The 14,308-nt window shown below is 40.1% G+C and overlaps 1 protein-coding gene across 1 annotated transcript in view; it reads right to left on the bottom strand.

Annotated features, from left to right (window-relative positions):
- dcc (DCC netrin 1 receptor) overlaps window positions 1-14,308 on the bottom strand; it is a 718,171-nt gene that overhangs the window by 388,217 nt on the left and 315,646 nt on the right. The window lies entirely within an intron of this gene.

Raw genomic sequence — 14,308 nt, 5'->3', positions numbered from 1 at the left:
TTTTCAGGTCTATCTTTCTTCAAGTCTTGAGGAAAAAAAGCATGCAGGTGCCTGAACTAAAAGGCTGGGGAGAAGGGAAGAAAGGGCAGGCCTTGAAAAAAAGGTTCAGGCATTTACCTCCTATGGATGCAATGAGACCTCCAGCATTTTTGTGCTTTTACACCAATTCCAGCATCTATAGATTTCAGTGTTTTACTAGCAACGTTGACCACTCAGTTTTTCAGGTGTTCAAGAATTTTGAGTCTATTGGTGCTGATGCAATTAATATACGAAATGAAACATGTTGGAATCAAAATTAGTGTCTTATCAACAGCAGAGTCATGTAATGGGTTGAAATGAGCTCTTGAATTTGAATGAGATCAATGCATTATCAATCGCAGTTTGTTTCCCCATGTGAAAATCCTTATTCATCTTCCTTTTCATCTGCCTCCACTATTATTCCTGGATGTGCATTGCAGATATTAGTTACCATGTAAAAAATTCTCAAGTATCTTTAGGTTCTTTTGCCATTTACCTTCTTCCATTCCTGCCCGTTCTCGACCCTTTGTGAAGGGGAATATTTTTTCTCTATTATATCTCACTCACTCTCCTCACTGCTGTGTACTTCTCTCACTGATACCTTTGAGTGGAAGGCACAGAAGCCTGAAGATCAGGAGCTTGTACCTCCCCTTGTTACAATAATCAGGAGACTGTTCTAATAACCACAAAAGGACTATCTGCACAATTGCTTAAGTCACGTATTTTTGCATCAGAATAACTGTGAATAATTATTATCTTTTTTTTTATTGTGCAGTTCCTTTTAGATGATTTTCTACAAATTATCTGTTCTCCTGTAGCAACTAAGAATTTCAGTGCATTTGTATATGACAATGAATTGATTATTATTAACTTTTATTATTTTAAATATCTCCTTAAGATCTCATTGCAAGGAGAATGACCGAGATCCTTAAGTTTACCCAGAGAACATATGTTTCTCATCCTGGGTGCCATTTTAGTAAATTTACTCAACACCCTTCCAAAAGCCTTTGAATTTTCTCAAATTGTGGCATTTAGGACTGAACAGTTGCACCTGAAACCTTTCACAACTTTCTTGTCTTATTGCCTCTGAAGCTGACGATGTACTTTTTTCTCAACTCATCCTGCCATATTCAACATATTATCACCATATCTTTTTTTTTTCTCTTGACCTCCCCCCCCCCACTTAGAATTTACCCTCTTCAAATTTTTTTTTTCTATCAAAATGTAACAATTAATATTTTTCACCTTTAAGGTTAATCTTCCACTAATGTACTCCTTCCATCAATATGTCCAGGTCTCCCTTAATCTATTGATATCTATCACACAGTCTCCATGCCAACTTCATATGTGGAAACACCATATCAAATACCATCAGTTATATATTTTAAGAAAAGCGGTGGCCTTAGTACTGACCTCTCAGAACTGAAATTGTACAGGGTCGGCGTCAAGAGGGGAGCATCTGCAAGGCATTTCCCCCTCCAAGCGAGGTGCTATGCCCCCCAACCGTCGTAGTCATCACTCACCAGACCCGCCCTCACACCCACTGGTGTTATTAACGTGCGCATCAGTAGCTTCCAGCTTGACACATGCTAAAGACTCTCCCCCCATCCAAGGCCTCATCACTAGCATGTGTCAAGCGTCACTGGCAGCTAATGATGCTTGACACCATAAAAGCAGTGGTCTCGGCATCTACATGGTAGGAACGAGTGATGGTAACAGCCCTCCCCCATCCCCGTTGAATGAATTTATGAGCTTTGCACTGTGCCCCCTTCAAACACGGTAATGCCCCCCCCCAACATTCATTCTGGTGCCGACGCTACCTTTGCATCGTTTCCTCTAATCCAATAAACAACTAATCATTCACTATTGTTCTCTTTCCCATACCTTTTTAAAATATTTTATTTCATTGATGTTTTACTATATAAGCAATTGTACAATGTTACAAGACTCGAGAAAGAAAAAAAATTAAAACATTGTACAATATTGTCATAATAAGGCAATCCAGAGCACGGACCAAAATTATGACCATAAAATAAGATTTAACAACAAAAATGTTTTACAATTCTCTTTCCTTCTCTTCTCCTTCTATCATAATTTTATCAATGTTTACATTATTTACAATTGAACAAAAGAGTTATCTATTATATTATCAAAATCCAAAGGAAAAAGAAAGAAAATCACCAGCAAGAAAAAAAAACATAAATCAAAACCCCTATCAATGACAAAGGTTAAAAAAAAATAACTGGGAAGGAATCAGGTGTCACCAACCGGGAACCAGGCAGCACAGCATCAGAGTATCTAAACACCCTAATCCTTTAGCTTACGATAATAGCCCATAACTTGGCCTCGCGTCTTTTGAACGTTAATAATTGAATCTTTAATAGCATATCTATTTTTCCCCCCCCCCATCCCTTAGCCAATTTTCCACCCATGCTGCTGCAGCCCATTTTACCCTTAAGCTTTTAATTCTAATGACAAATGTAATTATGCAGCATTTTTACCAAGTGGCTCTTGAAAGTGGATATATTCCATAGCAACAACATTTCCTAATGGTTAGGCTTTTTAGGGCTGTGGTGAGGAGCATTATTTTATTGAGAGCATGGTGAACCTTTGGAATGTTCTGCTCAAGATATCTGTTGAGGCCCAGTCATTAAAAACAGAGAACAAGCAGATTTTTAAATAATCACGGTGCTGGGAAATGGCACTGAGGGAGATAGATGGGCTGGAGGGCCCACTCCTCCTACTTCTTTTTTCTTGTGCCTTATAACCTCCTGTTTTACTTATTTAAAAATACCACACAACTGCTCGAACATTATGTGTGTATTGTAAATATGAAAGGCACAGTCTACAACTTCTTCCTTTCTGACTGATATGTCTCAGCCTCATATATTTCTCACATTCCTATATTTTTCCCGAAGCGCATTTTATTATCTTTTGAACTCATTTGAGAAAAAAAAGAGCAGGAGCAGGCCACGAGGGATCACTGAATTCCAATCAGCTATTTTATGAACAAAAGGAAAAACTTGGCCAATTTGCCTCTCTATTGATCTGCAAAATTCTGTTAAGGCATAAAAATGAATCAGAAAAAAGAACATAATGTTACTTCAATAAACTAGCTTGCTTGGAATTATATTAAGAAATGCAAAGCATTCTTACAGGCCAATGCTGCATTTTCTGCCTGCATTCAGTTTGAACATCATGGAACAACCAAGTTCTATTAGCATTCCTTCTCCCTTGTAAATTACAAGCTTCTGTGAATATTATGTTTTGTTGCCAAGCTATAGTGCAGGCATCTATACTACGTTCTCTCTGATATGAATCTTGCATCAAAGTTTATATTTAAAAATAATGGCAAAATACAGAACAAAATCATTTTGGGGATTATTCTTCGATGCCAGAAGTTATGTTTTGTTTGGTACTAAACCAAGCAAGTTTGTTGTTGGGCTGGTGAAACAGCAAACCAGAGATCAAATTTCACCACTGCAGTTTGAAATTCAAGTTAAGCTTTAAAAGTGTCTGAAAGTAATAGTTCTTTTACCAGTAAAAGAAACATCTGCCATCTGCAAGGACAAGAACCTGAGATGGGTTGAGGACAGCACTTGCAAATTATCTTACAAGTTGAGCACTGCCCCGACTTGTTCGTCATCGGGTCAAACCCTGCAACTTGCTGCTCAACACAATCACGTGTGTCATGGAAGGAGACAGTTATTTCACTAATCAATGAAAATAGCTCTTGCAGATGGCAGGCATGTGCTAAATGGGTCAAATTGTCTCTTTATATGCTATAATAATTCTATTGATGCAGTCAGATTGCTGATGTCAATGTTTTTCAAGTGTGTTTAAAATATGTACATTTCCATTCAATAATTTAATTGGTTGAATAGATTTGTAAATATTAAACAAATTTTTTTTTCAAGGGTATTCATCCTGTTCCTGCATCTATAACTTGTCTGTTTACAGTTTAATTTTTGCAAAATATTTGCAGCATTTCATATTGATTTGGTGTCAGTCTTAATATATTAAGGAAAATGGGTGAACCAGAGTATAAAGGAGGCCTACTTGTTGAAGACAAAATTATTCCTCCAAATCTCTTCTCTGCCCAACAAAAACAGCAAGCAAAAAAAAAATGCTAACCATCCTCTGTTAACCTCTTAGCTCCTTTTGTTTCTTTCCCTTCCCACCAGCTTTCACATCTCACCTGTAAGTCTGTGATTCTCTCCAATACCTATTGACTCAAATTCAGCTTCTGGGGAGATAATATTTTACCTCAACTTCTAAATTGGTCATAATATGAACCCTACCTTTGAACATCCACACAAGGGGAAACATCCAGTCAGCATGAACTCCGACAAACAATCTCAAAATCGTACATCATCTACACTGGTTCTGAACTTTATTGAGTCTGGACACAACCTATTCAATCTTTCCACTTAAGACCCAAAAATGAATGTAGTTAACCTGCTCTAAACTGGCTCCAATACAAGAAGTTCCCAACCTGTGTAAAAGAGAAGATAATATAATTTGTTTCTGATTATCCAAAAGCCGATCTACTGAAATTCTTGAATGTCTATTTTTTTTCAGCTGAGACATGACATCACAAGTTGAAAAAAGTTGAAAAGATTTTTACCCACCGTGCTCAAGTGTGGCTCTGATGTGCTATTAATGCCAGCTTGGTAACAACTGAGCTCAGAACCAGCCAAAGCAATTTGTGCATGAAATTTGATGGTGGGGGTGGGGGAAGATACTACGATTTGAAAAGGTTGCCGTGGTTTGTGTTGCTGCAAGTCATTCTGGGTTTTGTCTGGGGTAATATGACTATGTATCTTTGTGAGAGGATGTGTTCATATATCCAGGTAGAAGGCATCATTCACATTGACTGTGAAAGGAGAGGCATCACCGACTTGCAGCATTACAGCACGTCCATCTCCCACTCTCCTGTACTGCTCTCTCTCCCCGCTCCCATGAGCCACCCGTCCTGCCCATTCACCTGAGCCACATTTTCTCCCCGCTTGCCTCTGTCAAATACCCTTTCAGCGGGGTTGCTGACATTCTGCTGGAGGACAATGCTTGGCTCTGTACGTGCATTCTCCTACCACTTACAGGTGAGGTGAGACCTCGGGCTCCTGGGCAGGATTGGTGACAGCAGTGAGGAGATGTCAGGGATCGGCGACTGTGAAGTATTCTGCGAATGGCTTCTGGACTGCTGAAGGAAATTGCTCAATTTCCCCCAAAAGTCCAGATAAGTGATATAGGTCAGGTCCCAAGCATTATGGCTAATCAGAAACGTACTGTACTCTATAAAATGGCCTGACCAAAATGCTGTATACTTGCATCTGGACTTTTTGATGTTTCTATGCTACACTTCTTGCTATAAACCCCAGATGTATTTCAGCTCCTGAACTATGTTTGCATGTTTCATGTGGAAGGACAACTAATCTCGTTTGTAACGTTCTGTAGTTTCTCTTCATTTTAATAATATTCTGAAATACTATTTTCTTCCCAAGTGGATAAATTCACATATCCCCAATCTACCATATTTTGTTTCTTATTCACTTAATCCATTTGAATTCATTTACATTAAAATTGTTAGCAACACAGCAGTTTATCAGATCCATATTGATGCATTTTATCGAATGGGAACTCTCTGTACTACCTAAGAACACTTCACTTTGATTCATGTGATTAGTAGAGAGAAGAGCATGATAGGAACTCCTTATGGTGTTCTATGTTTCTTGGTTATTCATCTAAATAAAGTTGCAGATTGCTTATTCAGTAAAAACCTGCTGGCAATGCACTTTGCAATTATAGTCCATGAATCAAATTGCATTTCTTAGAATACATTTACTTTACAATTCATTTACTGACATCCCAACTGGTCTAAAGTTCTGGTAAATCTAAAACTATTTGTAAAGAGGAGTAACACACAAAATGCTGGAGGAACTTAAGAGCGTCAGGCAACATTCATGGAAAGCAATAAATAGTCAACATTGTGGGGCCAAAACCTTTCATTCTGTTCCGTAGATGTCCCCTTGAGTTCTGCCAGTATTTTGTATGCTGCTCCAGTATTTCAGCATCTGTTTTTTTTGTAACAAATGTTTGCCAAGAAGTATATTTGTCTGAGAAAATAAAGGAAATCTCAATTCCTGTGTTTTTTATTTAATTTAATTTAGACATACCGCATGGTAACAGGCCCTACAAGCCCACAAGCATGTGCAGGCAAAATACCCCAATTTACCTACAACCTCTGTACATTGTTGAAAGGTGGGAATTAACTGGCACACTTGGAAGAAACCCAGGCAGACACAGAGAGATCATGCAAACTCCTTACAAACAGTGCCGATTCAAACACGGGTTGATAGCGCTGTAATAGCGTTCAGTTAACCACTAGCTAACCATGCCGCCCTTGAATAAATAGAAAATTATCCAGGTCATTACATGAGAAGCAGGAAAGATACTCCCTTCTCAAGCCTCCTTTACAAATGTGATATTTGTCTGATTTATATGATGGAAACATTTTCCAGGTTTGTGGCAACGGTAAGAAATCTCAACTACCAGATCAAGAAATGCTTGATACATCCAAATGTTGAATAAGACTCCAGTTAATGCAGAAAACTACTCCAAGAATGTAACATAAAATGTCAGCCTCTAATAGTTCACTTGGTAATAAAACTATCTAATATACCAAAAGACACAATTGGATGGTAGATAAATCAGTGTGATCTATCATTAACACTTCACACAATCTACATAAGACTTGCCATCACAGATGTTACACAGGCAAATATTGCAGATTTTTATATATAATTTTGGGTCATTAGTGGCTGAGATCTTTAACATTAATTTATTTCAAACAGGCAGTCAAACCCTAAGTTTAACTTTACAATCTGTTTGTGCTACTTCCCCCATTATTCCAATGTCAGAACAATTTGGAGCTGAGGCCTGAACCCACTACATTGCAAGTCACAGACTGCCAGACTGCCAGATTAAAAGGTGATGCACAATTAAATAGCTAATGGGAAAAGGTAGCTCCTCTATCAGTGATGGCTGTGACCAGCATGTATTGTAAGTATCGGTCTCAGAAGTACAGAGTGGATGAGCCATCATGACCTCTCTGAAGCTCCCTATCACAGTGCTAGCTCTCAGCAAATTAGTTCACAAAATGACACAGTGAGCTGAACACGAGAAAAACTCTGGGGCCCTGATAACATCCCAGCTACAGTGCTGAAAGTCAGTGGCTCAGTAGAAGCTGCACATCTCTGCAAGCTGTCCCCATTCATGCATAACACTGATGTCTACCCCAAGAAACAGAAGATTATGCAGTTTATATTCTTGTACCGCGAATAAAAGCTCTCACGACTGGAAGGAGAACATAAGTTTTTATTAGCTTATAAATGAGGGTAGTGTCATGATAATGAATATGTACGAGATATACCGGAAGTCGCGTGGTATGAGAGAGAGATAAGAGCACAAGCAGGAGAACAAAGGAAACGGGAGAATAAAGACACTCAGACGTTTACCTGATAAAACTTGTGTTTAATGTTTTATTAACTTCACATTTCGGGCCACAAATGTGACAGGTAGGGTCTTACAGTGGTCTTTAAAAGGGCTCAGAGTTTAAGTGGGAAACTAGGTATATGGGTAGGTGGGGACAGAGCTAGAGCAGAGCCAGCCACAAGTACAACACATCACCAGTGAATCTCAGTTCACTGCAATTCTGTCCATGAAAATCATCAAAAATTTAATTCAGCCATTTATTCCTTTACTCCTAATTCCCAAAGTGAAGGGAGATGCCATCACTCACCCCCAAACAACCATCATTTATGCACAAAGTGGGTCCTTTTAGTACTCTCCTTTCCACTATCCACTTCAACCACTACTTGTTCACAAAGGGGTACATTGATTTACATCTTCAGAATGTCTTCTACATCATCCCCCAAATCTCCAAACTGCAGATGCACAGGAACACCACATGCTGCAAGTTCCACATTAATTTTTGCATTGCAATTGGGTCACCTTCCCTCATGGTATTAGTGATCTAGTTTCATGAAGGTTTCCAAAAGACCACTCAGTGCCAACTTTGGGAATAGATGAGCTAGGGAACAAGCAACTGTTTTTGCCAATGTCTGCTGACACCTGTGATTGCTTCAGTGGGGAAACATTGTAAATCGCCACGTAACACTTCATAAAAGCAATACCAAACAAAATTTCACACTGAAGCATGTGAGGAGATATCAAAGAATGATACCAAATGACTGGTTAAAAGCGTTAAGTTTTAACAGAAATCTTAAAGGAAGAAAATAATGAACAAAAGACAAATAGTTTCAGAAATTCTAGGAATTGCAATAGCTTGTGATGAAGCAATAAATGTTGGAGTAGAGCAAGTGGAAGTATATGAGGAGCAGAGAAATTCCAGAGATGGTAAATCTGTTAGAAGACACTAAGATTGGGAGGGAAGAGATTGATTTCAAACCAGCAGTGATGATCTTAAAACCAAGGGGTTATTAAACAAGCAGTTGGTGCGGATCAGTGAGTACAGGGGAATCTGGTGAACTGAATCTTTGTTTGTTAGGAAATCAGTAGCAGGATTAGCTCTGATTTGTAGAAGATACAATGTGTGAAGCTGACAAAATTCAGAATATTGAAATAAACTAGCACAGAGATCGAAAATGGTTGGATGAGATTTCAGAGTGAAATGACCTCATGAAAATCAATATCCTCTCCTCTGAAAAGTAGTAATTTATATGAAATAAATTAAGGTATCTTGTGACTATGTGACTACCTGGCACTGATTTAAAACAAAGAAGAAAGGGTTTGATGTAAAGAAGAGGGGTTAGATTAGGGGATTTGAAAATACAAATCTCAAAATCACAACTAGTCAAAAGTATTCCTAAAAGTGAGAAGACTCGAGTTAACAAGTTACCAAATTCCACTCATGAGGCAAGAGGAATAGGGATGATCAATTTCTCAGTGAGGGCTTCCAGCGTTCCTCTGCATAACCCAGTGAGCCCTTCAGAGATAAACCATTGAGCCATTGAGAAGTGCACCATCTGGCAAGCAGAGGAAAGAAAATGTTAAGATATGATGGATGTCCCCAGCGGGTGATAGTTCTGGGATTTGGATTTGGAACCAGCTGATTGGGAGGCGTTAGACTATTACACCTGGACTGCTGCTTCGCAGCCTTCCCTCTCACTAACCCAACCCCTCATCCCTCACCAATTCGCTCAGTTTATGTCTGGATATGTAATCCAAAAATAAAATGGAAACCATTTAGGCAACGGCTTCAATCATGTCAACTTTAACATTCAAACCAATCAGAATACCAAACTTCATGATTTCTGTTAAAAAGATTAACCAATGTAACAGACATAAGCAACTGAGAAGAGTACAGCCCCTTAGGCTGATCAAAATTAACTCACAGTTTCAAAATGCTTGGACTATATTAAAACAATAATTTCAATCCCTTCTGTGAGCCAAGTAGAATGCAGTAACAGGCTCTTCCACAAACAAGCAGAGCACATGAAGTCAATATTTGCACTTGTCCTGTTGCTTAGCACTGACGGAAATAAATGAGGGAATGCCAGTAAAGTCAGGTTTTGTAGTGAGGAGCGGCTGAGGGGTAGGGAGGATGGAGGTGGTGATTGTGACTGCATACAGATCTGTCAGGCCTAATAGATGATGCCCTTTAGTTTTGGAGGTGCTCCGTCTGCCAGCAGCGGCCAAGGAGAAAATAGAAAGACACTCATGCATGAATGCCAGTCTGGCTGCACAGAATACAACCAATGTATTTATATCAGTAATGCTTTGCAGGAAGATGAGAGATTCGAGCCAGCAGGTTTGGAGAAATTGCAGTCATTTCACTGTTTTCTTCTGGTTTGTTCCAGTAGAATGGACATATGATATTGCCAATAATTAATAAATCATGCAAATGTTTCTTTGCAGAATGCTGTGGACCAAATGATCCAAATATTTTCAGGTAATAACAACACTCAAAAAAATTTTTTCAATTCATACACAACAGCAGCTATTCTCCAATGCTATATATCACCGAATGCTGCTTTGTGAATGTTACATACTTGAACATCTTCTGTATATGGTGTGAGATGATGGCCAGACGTTAAACAATCATCATTCAGTCAAAGATAGTTCCACATCGACATTAGGGATTACGGTGATATAGTGGTTGTAACTGGCCTATGATCCAACAGCCTGGATAACTGACCATGATTCCAAACCCCATGAGATTAATTGGGAATTTTAAATTTGAACAAGTGATTAATTTGAAATATAAAGCTCACATCAGTTATGATGACCATAAAACTACTGATTATAGTAGGAAAACGATCTGATTATTCTTACCTAATCTGACCTGCCTGAAACTCTGGACTTTTAACCACTTTAATGGCCTAGCAAGCCACCACATTAAGGAAGGAATCAGTGAAGGATAATAAATGCAAATAAATGCATCTCATGAATAATAAATCTCATGAATGAATAAATTCCCATACCTTGTCCCTAACTTGTTCAAGAATCCTTGACAACTAAAAGGAAGTTATAAAAAAATGGAATATAGATATAAATTCTACTGCTTTCGTTTTTGTGAATGATATGTTTATCCATTGCATTAGTCAAATATGGAGAAGGGTTCAGAGAGCTCATTGCTGTATCTGACCAGACCTTGTTGTTTTTCGTACAGTTGGATAACCATGTTGAGAAACTTTGGGGGGCATCCGAGGCGCTCTAGTATTTGCCAAAGCCCTTTCCTGCTCACGGTGTTGAAGGCTTTGGTGAGGTCAACAAAGGTGATGTAGAGTCCTTTGTTTTGTTCTCTGCACTTTTCTTGGAGCTGTCTGAGGGCAAAGACCATGTCAGTAGTTCCTCTGCGCGAAAGCCGCACTGTGATTCTGGGAGAACATTCTCGGCGACACTAGGTATTATTCTATTTAGGAGAATCCTAGGGAAGATTTTGCCTGCAATGGAGAGCAGCGTGATTCCCCTGTAGTTTGAGCAGTCTGATATCTCGCCTTTGTTTTTGTATAGGGTGATGATGGTGGCATCACGAAGGTCCTGAGGCAGCTTTCCTTGGTCCCAGCAGAGCTTGATAAACTCATTCCTTCTCCATTAACAATGGCGTGAAGCAAGGTTGCGTTCTCGCACCAACCCTCTTTTCAATCTTCTTCAGCATGATGCTGAAACAAGCCATGAAAGACCTCAAAAATGAAGACGCTGTTTACATCCGGTACCGCACGGATGGCAGTCTCTTCAATCTGAGGTGCCTGCAAGCTCACACCAAGACACACGAGCAACTTGTCCGTGAACTACTCTTTGCAGATGATGCCGCTTTAGTTGCCCATTCAGAGTCAGCTCTCCAGCGCTTGACGTCTTGTTTTGCGGAAACTGCCAAAATGTTTGGCCTGGAAGTCAGCCTGAAGAAAACTGAGGTCCTCCATCAGCCAGCACCCCACCATGACTACCAGCCCCCCCACATCTCCATCGGGCACACAAAACTCAAAACGGTCAACCAGTTTACCTATCTCGGCAACGAGATAGACAACAGACTCGCCAAGGCAAATAGCGCCTTTGGAAGACTACACAAAAGAGTCTGGAAAAACAACCAACTGAAAAACCTCACAAAGATTAGCGTATACAGAGCCGTTGTCATACCCACACTCCTGTTCGGCTCTGAATCATGGGTCCTCTACCGGCATCACCTACGGCTCCTAGAACATTTCCACCAGCGTTGTCTCCGCTCCATCCTCAACATTCATTGGAGTGACTTCATCCCTAACGTCGAAGTACTCGAGATTGCAGAGGTCGACAGCATCGAGTCCACGCTGCTGAAGATCCAGCTGCGCTGGGTGGGTCACGTCTCCAGAATGGAGGACCATCGCCTTTTCAAGATCGTGTTATATGGCGAGCTCTCCACTGGCTACCGTGACAGAGGTGCACCAAAGAAAAGGTACAAGGACTGCCTAAAGAAATCTCTTGGTGCCTGCCACATTGACCACCGCCAGTGGGCTGATGTCGCCTCAAACCGTGCATCTTGGCGCCTCACAGTTCGGCGGGCAGCAACCTCCTTTGAAGAAGACCGCAGAGCCCACTTCATTGTCAAAAGACAAAGGAGGAAAAACCCAACACCCAACCCCAACCAACCAATTTTCCCTTGCAACCGCTGCAACCGTGTCTGCCTGTCCCGCATCGGAATTGTCAGCCACAAACGAGCCTGCAGCTGACATGGACATTACCCCTCCATAAATCTTCGTCCGCGAAGCCAAGCCAAAGAAGACAAAGAAGAGTCAGATATGCGAAATCTACAATTTCTTTGCTGATCTTCAAGGAATTATCTTGCCACTAATAAAATCCATCCCATAACCAAAATCTCTCAGGAAAGCTGTTATTTACTATATGTTTCACTCCATGGTAAATTTGGCTCACCAGATGCATGCGTACTGTAAAATTTAGCTGCTAATGAAATTGTTATTAAAGGAACCCTGGAGGTTTTTCTCGTCCTTCTTTTATTCAGAGCCTTAAAAGTGATGTTCATTTGTTAACATATTTTTGCATTGACTAAATAGCTGAGAAATTCCAAATGTCATTTTAAGCCTTGTCAGAATCCGATTAAGAATCAGAATTTATTGTCATAAACAAGACACAAAATTTGTTGTTTTGTTGCAAAGTAAGAAAGACTCACAGAAACCACTTTGACAACAATAAATTAAAAAAACCAAATCATGCACGAAAAGTAAGGCAGTGTCTTTGGTTCATTGATTATTCAGGAATCTGATGGCAGCGGGGAAGAAGCTGTCCTTGTGCCACTGAGTGCCCGTCTTTAGGCTCCTGCACGCAAGAACAATCCAGCCTGCCCCTATTCCCTGTCCTTTCCCCTCAGTCCTGATTTCTTTTCCATTGGATTTCCTGTTAAAGTTCCCTTTGAAACTCTGCAACAATATCAGCACTGCATTTCAGATTCTGATCATTGCTGCATTCCTTTGTTTATCTGCATGTTTTTTTAACTTCTATTAGAGTCACGTAAACATACAGAAATACTCCCTTTAGCCCATTAGTTTTGCACCAATTGTTGTACATACAGTATCAATATTAATCCCTGTGCTTGGTCTTAAGCCTTCTATGTCTTGGTTATTTACATTTTTCATAATTTGAGATTGTATCTGTATCTCTGGCAGAGAGTTCCAGATCTCAACCTTTCCCTGTAGGAGAGACCTTCCCCTTCAGATCCCCACTAAACTTTTCTTCTCATCTTTAACCTGTGCCTCTCCCCTACCTCCTGTTTTGCACATGTGATCCAGATTTTGACAACCTACCTTATCTTTGTCAGAAGTTGCAGCGGGACATTGATAGGATGCAAAACTGGTTTGAGAAGTGGCAGATGGAGTTCAACTCCGATTAAGTGTGAAGTCGTTCATTTTGGAAGGTCAAATATGAAGGCAGAATATAGTATTAATGGTATGACTCAGCAGTGTGGAGGATTAGAGTGATCTTGGGGTCTGAATCCCTAGGATGCTCAAGGCAACTGTACAGGTTGACACTGTAGTTAAGAAGACATACGATGCATTGGTCTTCATTAATTGTGGAATTGAACTTAGGAGCCGAGAGGTAATGTTGCAGCTATATAGACCCCACTTGGAGTATTGTGTTCATTTCTGGTTACCTCACATTCAGAAGGATGTGAAAGCCATAGAAAGGGTTCAAAGGAAATTTACAAAGATGTTGCCTGGATTGGGGAGCATGCTTTATGAAAATAGGTTGAGTGAACGTGGCTTTTCTCCTTGGAGTGACAGAGGTTGAGAGGTGACCTGATAGAGGTGTGTAAGATGATGAGAGTCATTGATCATGTGGATAGTCAGAGGCTTCATCCCAGGACTGAAATGGTTGCCACAAGGGTACAGATTTAATGTGCTAGGGAGTAGGTACAGAGGAGATGTTAGGGGTGATTGTTTTACGTAGAGAGTGGTGGATGCATGGAATGGGCTGCCGATAATGGTGATGGAGGTGGATATGATAGGGTCTTTTAAGATACTTTTAGATAGGTATATGGAGCTTAGAAAAATAGAGGGCTATGGGTAAACCTGGTCATGTGTGGCTCATCATTGTGGGCCGAAGTGCCTGTATCGTGCTGTAATTTTTCCATGTTTCTATGAAACATGAAGGATAGACTAGGTGATGTCAGTACAATAGAATAGCAGATTATCTGTTTTTTTACTGCAATAGAATGGATATGTGGCTGAAATGCAACTTGGGGATTGCATATGATACTAAGGTTGTGGACAAGCTG

The sequence above is a fragment of the Narcine bancroftii genome, chromosome 3, assembly GCF_036971445.1.
Source record: "Narcine bancroftii isolate sNarBan1 chromosome 3, sNarBan1.hap1, whole genome shotgun sequence".
NCBI classification, from domain to species: domain Eukaryota; kingdom Metazoa; phylum Chordata; class Chondrichthyes; order Torpediniformes; family Narcinidae; genus Narcine; species Narcine bancroftii.
The sequence above is the reverse complement of the archived record's forward strand: the minus strand, read 5'-3'. Positions and strand labels throughout refer to the sequence as shown.